Below are 19408 nucleotides of genomic sequence, written 5' to 3'. Positions count from 1 at the left end.
GAGGAAGGCCAGACTCACGTGCAGAGGTCTGGGAGGCAGCCAGCAGGCACCTCGTGGTCAGTGGACAAAGGGCCAGGGAAGGGCCAAGTCAGAAGTTAGAATTCCACTGGGCTGCATGTAATAGAAAATCCCTTCACTGAGCAGGGTGGGGTGGGGGTCCCCAGGGATTCCTAGTGGCTGCAGCCGCAGAAAGCAAATCCAGCTGCCCACAGAAGGGCACCTCCCTTTTACAGATGCAGAAACTGACGTGCAGAGAGGTTAAGTGACTTGCCGAGGGTCACACAGCTAGTAAGAGGCGGAGCTGAGATTTGAATCCATTTGATTTGACTTGTCATTTGCAGCCAGTAAGTCCTGATTAATATGTCATGTGGCTCTTTGCACCCAGTCTGAGTCAACCAGGGGACACACTGGCTCAGAAGGAGCCCCTTCCTTCTCAAAAAATAGGCCAAAGTCCCAGCCTTCCTCTGACAGGAACCCCTGACAGAGGAACACGGCTGGCACCGTGCCAGCAAGAGATACGTGCAGACAGGTCAGGAGCCCCCAGACCGCAAAGGAAGGAGCCACGTCGCTTTCTCACACACCATCAACAGACCAGGGAGGATGCGCCGCGAAGTTCCATCTCCTTTGAAGTCTGAGTCAGAGACGAAGATTCCACTTAATGCCCCAATAAAGCAAAACCACTGAGAAACACTCAAGGGCTCCCTAACCCCACTCCCGCCCCAGGGCCCCAGGCTCAGCACGCCCACCATCCAGGATCCCCGGGTTAGTCTGCAGTAGCGGAGGATGGGTTCAAAGCTGGCCTGTCACTCAGGGAAGATCCTGGCCCCAGGAAGTTGCAAGGCCGTGGTGTCAGTCCCATTTTACAGGCGAGGGAACAGTGATAGCACCTACCTGATGTCACACGGTGCATGAGACAGGAAATTGGGAATAAAACCCAATCTCCCGGGCAGCCCCGATGGCACAGCGGCTTAGCGCTGCCTGCAGCCCAGGGCATGATCCTGGAGACCCCGGATCAAGTCCCACATCAGGCTCTCTGCGTGGAGCCTGCCTCTCCCTCTGCCTGTGTCTCTGCCTCTTTCTCTCTCTCTGTGTGTGTCTCTCTCATGAACAAATAAATTAAATCTTAAAAAAAAAAATAACTCCTGATGCCCTCTAGCTCTCTTGCCTCCTACCTTGGAGCTGAGTGAGAATTCTCCCTGCTGTAGAGAACTGTGGTTATTTTTAGCTACACTACATTTATTCTCCCCCTTTTAAAAATTTTTATTTTTTAATATATATTTTTAAGTTTTTTTTTAAGATTTTATTTATTTATTCATGAGAGACACACAGAGAGAGGTAGAGACAGTCAGAGGGAGAAGCAGGCTCCATGCAGGGAGCCCGATGCAGGACTTGATTCTGGGTCTTCAGGATCACGTCCTGGGCTGAAGGCGGTGCTAAACCACTGAGCCACCCAGGTGTCCCTATATTTTTAAGTTTTACTTAAATTCAAGTAATGAACATATAATGTATTATTGGTTTCAGAGGTAGAGGTCAGTGGTTGATTAGTCTGATCTAATACCCCGTGCTCATCCCATCACATGCCCTCCTTAATGCCCATGCCCAGTGACCCCAACCACAATACCTTTTTTTGCCTAAGGTACTTTGAGGTTTTGTTTTATCACTGGCAAACAAGAGGGCCTGACCGATACAAGTCTCAACATGTGAGAATGTCACGATGAGTAATTACCAGCTGGCATGTCTGTCATGTGAGGCTGAAATCTTTTTTTTTTTTTTTAAGATTTATTTTGGGGAGAGAGAAAGAGTTGGGGTGGGAGGGGCAGAGAGAATCTCAAGCAGACTCCACACTGAGTGCAAAGCCCCATGCGGGGCTCCATCTCACGACTCTGAGATCACGACCTGAGACAAAACCAGGAGTCTGTTGCTTAACTGACTGCACCCCCCAGGTGTCCCGAGGCTGAAGTCCTTTGAGAGCAGAGACAAAACCTTATTTAACTGTGTCGTCGGGCCCAGCACAGTGCCTGGCCCATTGGAGGCGCTGAACAAGCATTTGTTGATCGAGTAACAAGTTGCTGATTGAACAATCGAATATACACCCTCCCGCCCACCCTCCCTCAGCAGCCATCACTAGAACACAAGGGCGTGGGGGAGCCTTAGCAGAATTTTCCAGGGGTGAATTGCAGGCCAGTCATTTCCTCTCTGGAGGTGGCAGCTTCCTCAGAGAGAGGCCCTGAGAGTGACCCAGACAGAAGACTCAGAGAAGGCCTGACCTTCGAGAGCCACCAGCAGCCCCGCCATCCTGAGCCAGCACTTCCAAATTAATCCCAGGATGGCAGCTGCAGCCCTCGGCCAACAAATCTATCTGAGTCATTTCTGGTCAGGAAGCACCTCGCTCTTAAATGAGAGTCACAGTGGGTCCCTGTGCACACTCAGACAAGACAGACGCCTCATTTTCCACCGCCGCAAGGCTGGGCAGCCACCTCGCCAGGAGGCTTTTCACAGACTGAGGAGAGCTGCTGGAGAAAGATCTCCCAGGAACACCTGCGTGTCTGGATCCCCAGAACCGAGCTCCCATTTTAATCAACGGGATCCCTGCAGTTCTTGTTCCCACACACATCTGAGAAATGAGGCCTGAAAGAGGAGGGCTCCTTCCCTCTCTTCTGCATCCCACCCCAGACGCATCTTTCTGTTCCTTCCCCACCTCACATTAAAGGGCCTGCTTTATTCTCTGTGAACCCCAAAGGGCAGGGCTCAGCCTTTGCCCCGTGGGTACTGAGCCCTGCACTCAGCGCTCCATGCATTGAGGTGCAGCAATGATACAGGTCTTTGCACATGAACGAAGTCTTCTACCTGGAACACTGTTCCCAACACTATCTATACCTTTGATTGGCTACTGTCTCCCACTGATGTTCAAGGACTGAGTAGAAATGAGGCTGTTTGTTTATATAGTCAAATGAGATTAATAAAAAACAATTAACAATACGTACACAGCACTTAGTATGTACCGGGCTCTGTTCCATCTAGTGTAGGTACACATAAATTACTTAATCTTCACCAAAAGCCCAAGATGTTTGGAAATTGGCATAGGGCTGCTTGCTTCAGCCCTGAGCGGTTGCAAGCTGGGGTCCTCGGGGCAGACTTCCTGGACCCCTGGATTTTAACCAAGTTCCTGCTGTGGCCGGTGCCCAGCCCCAGGCAGCCCCCATGCTCTGTGAGGACAGGGGCTGCCTCCTTCACCTCTGACCCCCAGCACCATCACTGAACGGACGCATAAACACATAAATAATTGAATAGGCAACCAAGCCATGTGACCTTGGGCACTCAACCTTTTGGTGCCTCAGTTTCCCCTTTGTGAAAGGGGGATAATACCTTGACAAGGATGTACCTGAGCCCCACCTCTTAAGGGAGGCTCTCATGAGGAATTCAAATAAGAGATGGGGGAGCCTCAATCTGCAAGTCAGGGATTGAGGTCACATTGTCCCAAAGAGGCCTGTAGGGGTGATGTGATAGATATTTAACAAGCTGCCCAGCCTGGGAGCCCATCCGTCAAAAGGAACCCGGTGGCAAATCCCTGGGATGGTGTACGGGCAGGGAAGCAGGTGAGTATGCCCCCAGGGCACCTGCCAGGGGCACAGTCCGGCCACCAGGCGCTCTGGGCCTCCGACCAGCTCACACCTACCCTGAGATGAGCCAGGGAGATCTTACAGGTGCGAGCAGCATGATCAGGGTGAGTGAGTCACTGGAACTGTTTGCCGATTTGGGGTGTGGCTGCCAAACCCAGAAAAAAACAGAAGGGAGAACCCTTGACTGCCCAGCCAGGTCGGGCTCCTCACACCCAGGGGACACTCCATGGCCTGCCAGGCCCTGATCCCCGCTGGGCTCTGGCTTCGCCCTCGACTGGAACGGAGGCCGTGTGAGTGGCAAGTGCACGGCTCGGGATTTCACAAGGCCGCTGCTAGTATTTGCGGAGCTTACGCTCCCCAGAGAGCAGGACTCTGAGAGAACTTCCGAACCCACATGTCTCTCCAGTTCTGCTCGACAAGTAGGAGATCACGGGGTGACTCCTGGCAGCAACCTGATCCTAAGAAGCCAAATCTGGATCCCAGCAAATCCTAGCCAGGAGTTCTCAAGCAGGCCAAGGAGCTGTAGGCGTCCTCTGGCAGGGGAAGGCCTGCCTTTGGGGACAGGAATCCCATCTGCAAGCTGGCCCTGGCAGGCAGCTGGCTTCCACTTATCCCCAGGGACGGAGAGCTCACTCCTCCCCGAGTGCGTGATTCAGGACAGTGGATTGAGTTTGCCTCTGCAGGGACGGCTCCCGGCAGCCACCCGCTCGCCCAGCTCTGCTCACGCGGCCAAGAGCCAGCATCTCTACGTTCGCTCGTCAGGTTTCCACACCTTCTGGCCGGGCGCCAGTCACCGAGATCAGTCCCCAGTGGCCAGGAACCCAGACCCTGGGCCTCTCAGGGCTTTCCTTCACCATGAAGCTTACTTTCTAGAACAAGGAGGCAGAAACCCCAAAACAATCAAAGAAATAAACCCTGTAGTTACAAATTGTGGTGAGTGCCCAGGAGACACATGGCAGACAGAAAACACAGAGCCAACACGGAAATCGGAGTTTTTACATCAAAATATTGGAATTTCCAGGATATTTCCTAGGTTTAGAGGAACAAGGTTTTGTTGAAAAGAAAGAAAGAAAAAGAGAGGGGGGAGGGAGGGAGGGAGGGAGGACCATGTGTCTCCATTATCATAATCTAATCCAGGAATCGGCAAACTATCACCATGAGCCATATCTAGACCATGGCCTGTTTGTGTGCAGCCTAAGTATGATTTCCTACATTTTTTTAAAAAGAGATTGATTTATTTATTTATTTATTTATTTATTTATTTATGAGATAGAGAGAAAAAGGGCATGGGCAGGAGGAGCAGCAGAAGGAAAGGGAGAAGCAGACTCCCCACTGAGCAGGGAGCCTGATGTGGGACTCGATCCCAGGACCCTGAGATCACGACCTGAACCGAAGGCAGACGCTTAACCAACTGAGCTACCCAGGTGCCCTCTTACATTTTTCAATTTCTTACATGTTTCAAGGGTTGTAAAAAAAAAAAAAAAAAAAAACAGGGCAGCCCTGGTGGCTTAGCGGTTTAGCGCTGCCTTCAGCCCAAATGTGATCCTAGAGACCTGGGATGGAGTCCCACGTCAGGCTCCCTGCATGGAGCCTGCTTCTCCCTCTGACTGTGTCTCTGCCTCTCTCTCCTTCTGTGTCTCTCATGAATAAATAAATTAAATCTTTAAAGAAACAAAACAAAACAAAACAGCAGAAACAAGAGAACAAAAAACAAAGTAGAATGTGCAACAGAGAACTTGCGGCCCACGGAACCTAAAACACTTACTATTTGGCCCTTCACGGGAAAAGTTAGCAGCCTCAGATTCTCAGCAGGTTTTGCTCACCACCAGCTATCCTGGCCTGGGCTAGCTTGGAAATGCAGAAGGAAGGGACAGACCAGAGAGCCGAGAATTTTCCATTTCTGCCCATGAGGCTGAGCACCATCCATCATAAACCTTTCAAAGCCAAGACCCAGAAGGTTAAGTGATTTCTGTTCTGGCTCAGTGAGGCAAGGTCGGGGGCCACGGGAGAATGGATGTCCTCACACAGCAAAAAGAAAGGAGTGGTCATGCCACCTCTCCCACTATTCATTTCTCATCAGCTTTTTAGAAAGCCAAGGAATTCATTTTCCCTGTTCATATATGCCAGGATGAGTGGGATTTCTGTTCTATGAAATATGGGGGGAGCAAAGGCCTACTTATGAGTCAGAGCTCTTGGTTTCAAGTGACAAAATCCCAATTCAAGGTGACTGAAGCAACAAAGAGAATTTACTGGCTCATGTTACTGAAAAGTCCAGAATTTGCACAAGCTTCAGGCACAGCTGGATCCAGGGGTTCAAAACAGCACCATCAAGACTCATTCCCTCTGTTTCTTCTGGGTTGATTTCAGTCTCAGGGAGGCCCTTCCTCATGAGGCAAGAGGGTACCGCCTGTTTCACAGGTGAATAAACTGAGATCCTGCAGGTAAGATCAATCTTTCAAAGTTACAAACTTAGTTCGTAATGGAGGCAGGATTCCCATCGGAATCTGAGTTTTGGCTCATCCTCCTGCTACCCACACTGACCACCATGATCTCCAATGGTGTCCTCCAAGAGCCTAACAACACGACATGTAGTTGGTGTGCAATAAATGCCCATCAAATTGTGGTTGAGCATCTGCAGTGGACTACAGGATGCCTGAGACCATGTCTGTCTTGTTCGCTGCAGCATCCTAAACACCTGACACAAAGTAGGGGCTCCACGGACACTTGGCAAATGAATGCACATAGCCCTAGCATTTAGCACACAGCAGGTGCTCCACAAAGATTTGATAAACACATGTATCTCTGTGCATGCTCCGCAGATACTTGGTGAATGAATGAAAGTATCTCTAGTGACCACACACAGTGGGTGCTCCGCACAGTAGGTGGATGAACACAGCCTTAGCGTCCATGTGTGCTGGGTGCTTATCAGGCTGGTGAAGAATGAGTGAATCTCCATGGAAGCCAAGCTGCCTGACCCATCAACATTTCAAGACCATTAACAAGATAGGTGGAGACAGAGATGGGGGAGGGAGGAGTGAATGAAGGAGCCTGGAGTGCTCCGGGGAGGGTCCTTGGTTCTTGTGGAAAGTCCTAGACAGTGGGAGCATGAGGGTTACTTGGAGAGCAGCACTCAGCTTTGGAAAAGAGACGCTGGGTCTTTGTGAGCCAGGAAGAGGGAGGCGGGGCGCAGGAGGAAGCCAGGTCAGCCGGGGCCCAGCCAACCGGCTGTGCCAGGGACACTGCGCCCGGGGCAGAGCTGCGCCCCGCCCCACCTCACCCGCCTGCCCTGACCTTGCCTCATCCCACAATAGAGCATCCATTGTAAGTGGGTAATTGGGTTCGGTGCATCCCCTCCCCCTGCTGGGGGTGGAAGCAAAGGAAAACACAATCTGCTCTCTATTTGTTACCCCTGCCAAGACGCCACTCCCTCCTCTGCCCCCACCCTGGCCCTGCTGAGCCACTGTGACATTCCTTGGCCAGGATTCGAGCTGCCCGCCCAGGCTATATAACCTGGAAGAAACGGCATGACCCAAACCTAAAAACAGTCTGAGGGGCCTCATGGCTTTGGTCTGTATCCTCCCTTATGGGAGCCATAAATACCGGCCTACCTGGAGTCTCTCCACCCACCTCCAGGCTCCTCTGTGGCTGTATGACCTCGGGCCAGTCAGGCGGCCTCTCTGCGCCTGCTTCTGCACCTGTAAAATGGGGATGACATGACGAAACCATGAGAAAGGCCATAGGCGGTCTAGGATGCATTCATCCAGGCAGGGCTCTGGGCGCATAGTGCAGCTAAAGTCACTTGAGGTGTTGTCTGGGGAGTTGGAGCTTCCCTGTCTCAGCTTACTTTGTTTGCAGAGCTGGGTGCCTCTGCTTCAGAGCGCTTCGAGGTGGGGGAGTAAGGGGCAAATGCTCCGGGAATCCTTCCGCATGAGCCTCAGGGCTGTCTCTGCTCTGCCCACTGACATCCAGAGCATCTACTGAAGGGGAGGGAAGAGACATGAAAGTTTGGGCTCTGCCTGGGAGGGCTGACAACCAACTGAGTTGTGGTGGAAGACAAAGAGGCTCTGGGGATGTGTCCCTAAGCCCCCAAGTTCTGTAGGAGATGAGGGAATGCAGCAGGCATGGGGCGGGGTGGGGGGGGTGGAGAGGGCTTCCTGGAGGAGGTGAGCTGCTTAAGAATCCTGCCTCTGCTGGGGATCTTGGGGGATGTCTTCACCTCTCTGGATCTTATGACCTCATCTTTTGGGTATTTCAAGGAAACAACAGCCCCAGCCAACCAACCAGGCCTATAACAGAGAAGATTAGGGCCATTCACAGAGAAACCAAAACATCTTGAACTTGGCTTTCATTGGAAGAAATCCCAGTGAGACCTTGGCTTGGATGTTCAGAGTGACCCTGCCCAAGCCCCTGAAGGTCCAGCGATAGACCCTTTGCCTGCACTGAGTCTCCAATCCCAAACCACTGAACCCTCAAGCAAGTCAATTAATCTCAGACTCAGTTTCCCTATCTGTAAAATGGGACACCATGAACCAGTGTGACTGTGTGTGTGTAAGCTAGCATACTACTCATAATTTCTAGAGCCAAGGGGCGTCTGATAAACCTCATGATGACCAGCCAGGCAGCAGAGGGAGGCCTTATTGTGGGGGCCCTGCAAGACCTCTCCTCCCCTTTCAACAAATAAACTCAGACATAGCAGTAGTGCCCAGCGTTAGTTCTTTCAGGATCTCATGACAAAATCAGGGTCATCCTAATCTCACGACTCACTCCCATTATTGATGGGTGCCTATTCTTATTTTATAGTTTGGTTTGTCTCTTCATCTTAAAAAAGTAGGTATTTTATTTCTTTGAGAGAGAGAGAGAGAACACAAGCAGAGGGAGGGGCAGAGGGAGAGGGAGAAGCAGGTTCCCCGCTGAGTGCAAAGCCCACCATGGAGCTCGATCCCAGGACCCCAGGATCATGACCTGAGCCGAAGGCAGACCCTCAACCACTGAGCCACCCAGCTGCCCGTCTCTTCACTTCTGTTTGTACTTTTATTTTTTTTTTAATGATAGTCACAGAGAGAGAGAGAGGCAGAGACACAGGCAGAGGGAGAGGCAGAGACACAGGCAGAGGGAGAAGCAGGCTCCATGCACCGGGAGCCCGACGTGGGATTCGATCCCGGGTCTCCAGGATCGCGCCCCGGGCCAAAGCAGGCGCCAAACCGCTGCGCCACCCAGGGATCCCTGTTTGTACTTTTAAATGTCTTGTTCCATAATATAACTGGGCACTTCTGACGCCCCTCCCCTGTACCAGAACAAGAGCAGGACGCGTGAGGGTACCCACGTGCCCCCAGCTCTTCCTAGAAGTGAACACCATTCCTCGATTTCATGCACATTCATCTTGTCCTCACCCTGGGCCAGGCACACAACCCTGAGCGTGTGTTCGTCATTCCCTTGTTTTTCTACTTACAGATTATTGGCATACATGTGGGCATGTGCCCCGAATCACCCAGAAACCTGTGGGAACAGATTCCAGGCTCCACCCCCAGAGCGTCTGATTCCCAAGATCTGGAGCAGGGCCTGAGAATCTGCATTTCTAACACATCCGGAGAGGAGGCTGCTGCTCCAGGGCCACACGTTGAGAACCATTGCCCTGAATAATGCAGTACCAAGCCGTAGGTGTTCTCAAGCTCACCAAGAGTATGGTATTGTTCGTAGCCCTCTGTGACTGGATGCTCTTGTTCTACCCCCTTGATTCTCAGCCAGGGGCGATTTTGCCTCTGGGCAACATTGGGCAATGTCTGGAGACAGTGTTGATGGTCCCAAGTGGCTGGAGGTGCCGTGCTACCTACGTCTAGAGGGTCGGCACCAGGGGTGCTGCTGAGCATCCTGCTGTGTCCCGGACAGCCCCCTGCAACAGAGAATTATCCTGCCCCAAATGTCAGCAGTGCCGGAGGAAATGAAAACAGAGGTCCACACAAACATCTGTACACAAATCTTCACAGCAGCACTATTCACAATCGCCAAAAACTGGGAACAACCCAAACATCCGTCACCTGTGAGTATTTAAAGGAAACGTGGCCTCTCCATCCAACAGACTACGAGTCCACCATAACAAGAGGCGAAGCTGCTACAAACACAGGTGAACTTTGGAGGCATCATGCTGGGTGGACAGAACTGGACACAAAAGATCACATGGTGTGTGATTCCACGGATATGAAGGGTCCAGAAAGGGCCAGTCCTGGAGACAGGAAGCAGACTGGTAGTTGCTGGGGGTTGGCAGTGGACCTAAGGGCGTGGCCGCTAAGCGGGATAGAGTTTCCTTTTAAAGATTTTTTATTTATTTATTCATGAGAGACACACACAGAGAGAGGCAGAGACACAGGCAGAGGGAGAAGCAGGCTCCCTGCAGGAGCCTCCTTGTGGGACTCGATCCCGGGACTCCAGGATCACGCCCTGGGCCGAAGGCAGGCTCTAAACTGCTGAGCCACCCAGGGATCCCTGCAGTTTCCTTTTAGGGTGAAGAAGATGTGCAATAATTGATTGTGGTGGTCGTTGCACAAGTCTGTGAAGAGACTAAAATCCATTGAATCCCGTGATTTATTATATGTGAATTATGCCTCTGTAAAACTGCTGTTGAAAAACAATAATGAGAAAATATAAGAGCACTGAAGTCGGGAAATTTTGCTGTACACTGTCATTAAGACCCATTGTGCATTGGCCTGGACATGATGTGCATTAATTTCCACTACTGTGTAATATTCCACCCTGTGAACACGCCACAATTTATCCACGTTCCTTCCCATGAGTATTTCGGTTGGCTCCAGGCTTCGCTACAGTGAACAGCGCTGCTGTGCACATTCTTGCACACGCTGCCTGAGGCAAGGGCAAGTTTCACTTTGGCATGTGCCTAAGAGAAAGATGGCTGAGTCGCTCGAGACCAGAAAATTCAACTTTATAAGAAAATGCCAGCGTTACCCTGAGCTCTTTCTACTTGCACCAGACAAGGGGCTAAGACATGCACCTGTTTTCTCATTGAACTGCACCTGCAATGGCATTATTGGGTCCATTTCAGAGATGAGGATACTGAGGCTCAGAGAGATGAATTAACCCGCCTGGCCTGGAAGTGGCAGACCAGACTGAGCTCTCGGCCATGCATCCTCCAGCTCAGGCCCTGTCAAGCCTGAGAGTTGGTTTCTGTTCTCCAAGCAGGTACTCCGCGAGGGAGGAGCATGATGCAAGAGCAGCTTCAAACAATTCACAGCTGTTTCCAGCCCAGCCTGGGGTGGGGAGACCAAGTGGGTGACAACTTGTTTAAAAAACAGCCTTTGCTTCTGAGACATACGTGTTAAGAACCTTTGGGAGGCTTCCCAGGATGCAGCCTACTGAACTTTCTAGAATGCCTGGTAAATCTACGTCACACATCACAGCCATCTACTGAGGTTCCCAGAGTCCACCACCACCCTAATTCCTTCTTCCTGCCCTGCATTCAAACCCCACATGGTACCTGCACACCGAGCAGGGTAGGAAGGCCAGCAGTGGTATGGGTAAGGTCTGCAAACTGCAGGCCTCGCTCTAAACCCCACTGTGATTGGAGACTTGCTGTGTGATGAGGGGTCAGTGATCTGACATCTCCGAGCACGTCTCCTCACTCGGTAAAACAGGGACATCAGTGCAGTGGGTGTACAGCCCAGGCCACAAATCCAGGTCTGCAAGATACACCTATTTTTATTTCTTTCCAATCAACATAGAGCCAATCCCAAGCCCTCATCCTTCCAAGATGATAGAAAATTCAGTCTCAGTCTCAGGACTAGGACTCCTCCATGCTGGGCTGCATCAGACAGCAAACGTCTGAGAGGTCCCTCTGGTCAATGATCCCCTGAGATGCTTGGGATCGGGAACCATGCAGCCCCACCTTCAGCATCCGTGTTGTTCTGTGGGAATAAGAGGCTTGTCCACACTGCAACCTCTTTGTTTAGAGCACCCTCTTCCTGGTACATGATGCAGCTTCTAGATCCTGTCACCTCCCTGGGGCACCTCCATGGAATGGCTCCTTCCTGCTGACCCAAGCATGTGAAAGTCTCTTTCCCTCTCTCTGTCCCCCTCCAGAGCCAACAGCAGCTTCTCCACGAACTCGGGATGCTTCCTGTCCCACTGGGAGAAAACTTCCACTGACCCATGGCTGCTGAGCCAGAGATACACCTTTCAGTCCCCGTTGCTCCCATCGGAATGCAAGCAGAAGCAGTGTGTACAGCTTCTGCATCACCTGCTTACCAGAAATACGGGCCTACCCCCTGGCCACCCCCTTTCTGAGAGCTGGATGTGGATAAAGCTCTGACTCCACTCCACCCATGCCATGAAGGACCATGTCCCAGGGTTGCTAGAATAAGATAGAAGGACCCACCTCCCTCCACCCCCCCACCAGGACTGTGGAGCTGAGCTCCCGGCTTCCCTGGGCCCACACCTCCCTCAGCACTCTTCCATCAAAGAGAAACAAGCTTCTCTCTTGTTTCAACCAATGTGGGGTTTTTTGGGGGGGCAGGGGATTCTATTATAGCAGCTGATATTCTACCCTAATACTTGGGGTTTTCACAAAACCATGTGATGGTTAATCTTATGTATCAATCAGACTGGAATGTGGGCTGCTGAGGTATTTAGCTGGACATTATTCTGGGTGTCCATGAGGGTGTTTTTGGACGAGATTAAGATTTGAATTGGGAGGCTGAGTAAAGCAGATGGCTCTCCTTTGTGTGGGTGGGCCTTGTCCAATCAGTTGAAGATCTGAATAGACCAAAAGGGTGAATAAAGGAGAATTTGCTCTCTCTGCCTGAATGTCTTGAGGCTGGAACATTGGTCTTCCCCTGGCTTTAGACTCGCACTTGGATGAAGCTTACGCCCTTGGCCTTCCTGGGTCTTCAGCTTTCAAATAGCAGACTGAAACTTCTCAGGCCCCGTAACCACATGAGCCAAATCCTTATAGTAAGTCTATAGATAGAGACAGAGAAAGAGTGAGAGTGAGAGAGAGATCCTGTTGGTCTGGTTCTCTAAAGAGCCTAGATTAACACAAAGCAGAGAGATGGACTATCTTCCAGAAGCTTTTACCTTCTGCTTGGCAAAAACAAAACTCAAGAAAATACAAAGGGCTAGATACTGTCTTGGAATCAGAGGAGGGAAAATTGCAAGATGAATAAACAGGAATGAATATCTCAGTAAAGATTCTTGCCTGAAGTTAGCAATACCATATTGTATATTTGAAAGTTGCTAGGAGAGTAAATCCTAAAAGTCTCATTCTAAGAAAAAAAATTATAACGATGTGTGATGATGGATGGTAACTAAACTTATTATGGCGATGATTTCATAATATGCACATATATCAAATCATCATGTTGTGCACCCAAAACTACAACAATGTTATATGTCAATTATATCTTAATAAAACTGGGGGAAATTTAAGATTCTTTTTTTTTTTTTTTAAAGAATCCTGACACAGTTGTGTCAACCACAATGGGCCAGGGGTTGTTCAGAGGATTAAGGGGTTAATGCATGTGGGGCAGTTGGCTCAGGAGGCCTGGCACATGATGAGTGCCCAATAATTAGCAGTGACCCATGGGGACAGCAGCAGTAAACACTTAGAATCCTGCCTCTGACATTTTCCAGGGCCTGTGATGTTGGGTGCATCATTTCACAATGGCAACAAGTAATTACTGAGCATTCACCATGTACCAGGCACAGTTCTAGATTCTGGGGATACAGTGAGAGGTAAACACTTGGTCTCAGCCCTCTCTGGGCCAGATTTGGGTCCCCTGAGAGTGGCCACCATAGGGATTCTTTAAATGCGAATCTGGCCTGCTTTAATATGTAGCAGCATAATAACTGCTGTTCATTGAAATTCGCAGCAGAGGGAGTGACAGCGAAGTGAGGGAGGGTGAGGACTCTGGCCCACAAGTATGGAATGGATTAGCGTCAGATAATTAGCATCTCCAGGAGGGAGAGGAAAAACCCTGACTTCTAGGATGGCTCAGCAGAATTGCTTTCTGATGAATAATAACCCTTCTGGTTTTCTTGCTAACAGTCACACAGTAGGATTTTTCTCAACTTCCCCGTCTACCACCAGAAGTTCCACACAGCTGTGTGATTTGCCTGGACCAATGAGATGTGAGCAGAAGTGATGTGAGCTGCTCGTGTGAAGACCCTATAAGGACCAGTACACACAATTTGCCCCATGCCCAGGAATGCTCCACACTGTAGCTGGGAGGCTCCATCAGTCTGGATGCCTGAGTGAGGCAGTGTGGAGCAGAGCTCACAGCCAACCCACGGTAAACATGTAGCATAAACAAAAAACAAACTTTGCCTGTTTCAAACCATGACATTTGGGGGTTGTTTGTTACTACAGCATAACTGACCCTGGACTGACCAATGCATATCCATTTCACAAGTGAGAAAACCGAGCCTGGGAGAGGTCACAGAGCCTGCCCAAAGTCAAATGTATAGGCAAGTCCAGGATTCAAAGCCAGATCTGCCCATCGTTGTGACCTTTCTGGAGATGCGGTGTCTCCAATCTGAACAAACCCAGCCAAACTCCTCTCTGCTCACCCCTTCAATTAAAGCCAATTTCAAGGTTTCCTGGTTTCTAAATGAACAGCCCTGATCGTGTTCGTTAAAGGCCCTGTCTGCTCAGGCTGCTCATTTCATCAGAAGCCGCCAACAAGATAAATGGCCCTGTGACTTACTGTTCCACTGCAAAGCACCTCGCAGCAAGTGGTAACACAGATGCCAGGAATAAATCACATCTGATCTTCCAAGCATCGGGCAGAGCTCCTGCGAGGATGTCGGAGGTAGGGGGAGGCCTGGAGCAGCTGTGAACCCAAGGGGCCTTCCCTGAGGACCACAGAGATGCTGGTGGGGGGGTCTCAGTCAGGACCTCAGACATCTGGAGTGAGCATTGCTTTTTTTTTCTGCCCAGCATCTACTTCCCCCTCTTAAGATTTAACAGCACCCACTCTTTCTCTGGGAAAACCACCTCTCCTTTGCTGTAAGTCCATCTGGTTCAGGTCAGGCCATCCTTTCTTCCAGTAACACAGGTGGACACGTGACCCAGCCTGGCCAATTAGAGCACCGCATCTTGTCACAGCTGTGAGTGGTTCCAGGAGAGGCATATACACCAAGTGATGGGACCCAAGTCTTAACTTTTGTGGAAACTCTAAGAAAAGTGAAGTCCTTTTAAAACAAAGGTTACTTGCAAAAGGAGTATCTTTTGCATTGTGCTATCTCTAATTTCCAATACAATTACAAGCCCATAGTAGTTGCTCAATAAAAACGTGATAAATGGGGCATTTTGGTGGCTTAGTTGGTTAAGCATCTGCCTTTGGCTCAGGTCATGATCCTGGGATCCTGGGATCAAGTCCCATGTCATGCTCCCTGTTCAGCAAGCAGTCCGCTTCTCCTTCTCCCTCTACCCCTCCCCCCTGCTCATTCTCTCTCTCTCTCAAATAAATACATAAAATCTTTTTTTAAAATGTGCTGAATCAATAAGCCAAATGGAGTCAAGTCAGCTAGGTTCCTGTCTGGGCTTGGACACATTAATTATAATGTTAAGAAGCTCTTCTCACCTCTTTGGGCTTCAGTTTCTTTGCCTATAGAATGAGGTTAATTAATAATAGCACTTGTCAAGAGCTGGTTTTATCAGTTAGCTATTGCCACCAGTGTGCTGCATAACAAATAACCCCTCAGTTCAGTGGCTTAAAACAACAATCACATGGATTTTTTTCAACTCCCACCCCAACCCCCAGAAGTTTGGCCCAGCCGTGTGACTTACCTGGACCGATAAGACATAAACAGAAGTGGTGTCAGCTGCTCATGTGAAGCAGAACTGGCTCATTCAGTGGAACATGCCAGTCTTGACCTCAGGGCTGTAAGTTCCAGACCCACATTGGGTGTAGAGATGACTTAAAAATAAAATCTTAAAAAAAATCACATATTATCATCGACACCTCCGTCATTTGGCTGATCCAGGCCAGGCTTCTCTGTTCCACCTCCTTGGATCAGTGGGTGCCAATCCAAGACATGTTTGTCTCACACAATGGTAAGGGTACAGAAAAGTACAAGGTCCCTTGAGGGCCAGGGACAGAAATAGCACAGAATCACTTCCACTTCATTCATTTGGACAAAGTCAAAGCAGATCACTTGGCCACACCCAAAGTCAAGGGGTGGGAAATACACCTTCGCCCTTTGGTGGGAAGAAGTACCAAGTCACACAGCAAAGGGCATCCCTGTGCCCTCCGTATGGATGTGACGTCTTGTCAGGTATGTCCTCGTTCTGCATTACATTCCCTAGAACATAACCTCCCTGAGTGCATGGCTCTTCATCCACTCTGCTGGCCATGGTACCCCCAACCCCTGGAGCAGGGCCTGGGATAGAGCCAGTACCCAGCAAATAGGTGTCCAAAGACTGAGAAGCTGCTCCTCAGCAGTCTGCACTGTCACAAGGCCTAAACCAGGTCAGGGACTCAAACAACACATCGAGAATTACAAAAGCCCTTAGAGAGTCATGATTGTGTTCCCACTTGGCCTTGAACCCCCCAGGGTCGTAGGGGGGATTGTCCTATCTCAATTCCCTAATAAACAGCAGAGGCAGGGGTCCAGTTAGGAAGGGGGGTGTCGCATCTGGGAATCGACCTCCTGACCTTGGCCAGTCTGTGCTCAGTTCTCTCTCTCTCTCTCTCTCTCTCTCTCTCTCTCCCAGCCCCATGGCCCTGGGGAGGGCCCACCATGGAGGCTCCAACCCACCTCCTTAGATCAAGAAGTTTATGTTCAACTCTGTCCTGAGGACACAGATTTCCCTGAGCTGAGAAGTGTCCCGGAGGGCCCAGGGACAGAGGGACAGCCGGCTGCTGCTGTGAGCTTGCTTAGCATTCCTGAGGCCACAGCACTGCCCTGGGTGGTTTCACTTGAACCCTCTCTCCTGTCTCTGAAAACAACAGAGCCCCTTACCCCCTCCCTGTGTGCCCTTCCCCGTGGTGGGGGGCAGGGAGAGCCGCTTCCCCCTCATCCACCTCAGCACCTCCTCCTCCCGGGTGGACTGGGCCCCCCCCCCCCCGCCCCCCTCCACCGCCGGCAGCAGGAAACCTCTCCAGTCTGCCCCCGCGCTGCGCACTTGAGCACAGAAACCTTCCCCCTCCGCAGGCCCAGCCGAGAGAACCAAATGTTCCTCTATTATGCAAGCTCATTTCTCTCTTCCTGCCGGGCCCAAATTGCAATCTGCGCAGGGGAAGAGGAGGCTTGGCCGGGGAGGCCTCTGAATCAGGGCGCTGAACATCTGCGGAGGCAGGAAACCTCCCTCCTGCCCTGCCCACCGCCACAGCCCTCACCCCTCCCAAGGCCCAGGCTGGTCCCCAAACTCCAGCCTCGCAGTCCTGGGGCTTCCCCGCGTGTGGAGAAACCCTGGCTGTGTTCTGAGAGAGAATGAAGGCATCTCCCACAGCCACCCGTTGGCTACAACACATCCCGCCCCCGGGGCTGGGGGGTAGGGAGAGGTGTCAAATGCACGATCATCAGACAACTTTGCCTAAAACAACACACGAGTGTTATTTACTGAGTGTGTGCTATGTGCCAGGCACTCTTCTTACTCATTTCATCTTTTCTCTCTATGAATCAATACTATCTTTATCGCCATTTCACAGAGGACAAAACTGAGCGCCAGAGCAGTGACCCCCCTGAGAAAACACAATTAGGAACCCGCAGAGCTGGGAACTAAAGCAGGCCACCTGACCCCGGAGCTCGCCCAGTTTGCTGCTGCTCTGTCAAACGTGCGGACCACAGTTCTCGTTCCAAAGGCTTTCCCCACTGAGCTAACACACAGCACCCTGATCCAGCAATCCCACGTCTGGGCATACTCCCAAAGGGGCTGAGGCAGGATCTCGAAGGGGTTTCTGTACACCCACGTATGTAGCAGCGCGACTCACAACAGCTAAAATGCGAAAGCGGTCCCCGTGTCCCTCCACAGATGAATGGACGAGCAAAACGTGGTCTATGCGCACCGTGGAACAGGATTCAGCCTTAGAAGGGAAGGGCATTCTGACACCTGCTACAACATAGATGAACCTCATGGACATCACGTTTAGTGAAAGAAGTCTATCACAAGAGGCCAGATACTGCGTGATTCCAGTGACCCGAGGCAGCTGGAGGAGGTGCAAGCATAAAGATGGGACATAGGACAGGGGCTTGGAGGGCTGGGCGTGGGGCTGGGACGTTGGTGTTTTGTGGGGACAGAGTGTCGGTTTGACAGATGAAAGGGGTTCTGGAGATTTGACAACCATGTGAATCCATCTAACACCTACTTGCCTGCTTGAAAAACGAGAAAGACGATATATTTTATGCTGTGTCTTCTCACCACAATACACACATGCACACACGCACGCACCTCGCTGTCTTCGCCACCATCAGAAGAATCACTATAGATGTGCAGCAGTTTTTAGGTGCCCACTGTGTGTTGTAAGACCTTGACTCAAACCATGACAGATCACCTTGAGGATCCCAATTCCTTACTCCACCCCATCTCCACGCCCTTTGCCATGTGGCTTTCAGTTCCTCACAGTAAGCCGGCAAAGTTTATTTCCCCTGCCCTCGAGTCTGAACTCGAGTCTGAACTGGCCTTGAGACCGGCTCCAGCCAATGGATGTACAGGTGGGCCGGCTCCCCGGGAGGCTGCATGAGGCCTGCCATGCTCCTGCCTGCCCTCCTGCACCTTTGCCATCACCAGGGATCACACCCAGGCAAGCCTGCTGGTGGAGAGACCAGGGGAGCAATGCAGAGCCGTCCCCCTCCCCAGCAATCCCACCCTCCATCAGCCACAGGCCAGCCACTCCCAGACGTGCACCAGTTGAGACAGAAGACCCCAGCCGTGTCCAGCCTCATCTGCTGGCCTGCAAACACAAGAGTCAAAGAAATGCTTCTTGTTGGAGATCACTGATATTTGGGGGGATTTGTTTTGTAGTGTTGTTCTGCCAATAGGTAACTCATATAAACTCCAAGCAGTCATGTTGGTGTGATTCAGAGTAGAGCCGAAGCACATATCCAAGGCTTGGGAGGTCGGGGAGGGCTTCCTGGAAGAGGAGTTGGTGAACTGGAGGCCTGAGGAAGAAATGGGAGACAGTTCAATTGGGGGTTGTGTGTAGGCAGGAGCAGAGAAGGGCGTCCCAGGGGAAGGAAAGAGTCAAGGCCTCTGCTGGTGGGAGACAGAGCCAGCCACTTGGAGGAATTGCCAGGACTTTGGGAAAGCTATATCGGAGCCCTCAAGAAGGTGAGACCTTGTCCCAAGGGACCAGGGGGATTTCAGGATCAGCTGCAGGATCAGCTGTGCACTTGAGCAAGATCACTCGGGGGAGCCATGCAGAAGAGATGTCAGCCTCGCAGGCCATGCAGCAGGGGCATGAAGGCTGCCTGCAGAGTTAGAGGTCCCTGTGCCCCGGATCCCCAGGAGGCCGCCCGGTGGCTGGCCGGCTCAGCTGCCCTTTCCCATGCTGGCCCTCTCTTGGGCAGCGATGCTGAAACTGGGGTTGCCCAGGGTACGCCTCTCCATCACCGTGCTCACTCCCCAGGGACCAGCATGGTGGCAGGAAGGAGGACCTGCCAAGTGTCCGCCCTCTGCCCGCCCAATCAGCAGGCCGCCGCCAGCTGCAGAAGACTCCCTGCCCAATCGGGAGCCAGGACACCTCCACAGGCCACCGCCAGCACATCGGTGCAGAGTGAATTTGCTGATTCTGGGCGGAGGCTGAGGACAGCCAACCCCACCCAAACGTGGCCACCCGGCC

The 19408-nt window shown here is 51.4% G+C and overlaps 1 long non-coding RNA gene across 3 annotated transcripts in view; it reads right to left on the bottom strand.

Moving 5' to 3' along the window:
- LOC118352375 (uncharacterized) overlaps positions 1–16593 on the bottom strand; it is a 42725-nt gene extending 26132 nt beyond the window's left edge. For 2 of the 3 annotated variants that reach the window (XR_007406198.1, XR_004809403.2), the window contains exons 1-2: positions 7465–7721; positions 7229–7315 (exon numbers count right to left, since the gene is read on the bottom strand). This is a non-coding gene — a long non-coding RNA (uncharacterized LOC118352375). Of the gene's footprint in view, positions 1–7228; positions 7316–7464; positions 7722–15414 lie in introns of those variants that run through there. The other variant, XR_004809402.2, reaches the window with a different exon arrangement.
- Between the last annotated feature and the right edge of the window lie 2815 nt (positions 16594–19408).

This window comes from Canis lupus, chromosome 26 (assembly GCF_003254725.2).
Source record: "Canis lupus dingo isolate Sandy chromosome 26, ASM325472v2, whole genome shotgun sequence".
Taxonomy (NCBI): domain Eukaryota; kingdom Metazoa; phylum Chordata; class Mammalia; order Carnivora; family Canidae; genus Canis; species Canis lupus.
The sequence above is the reverse complement of the archived record's forward strand: the minus strand, read 5'-3'. Positions and strand labels throughout refer to the sequence as shown.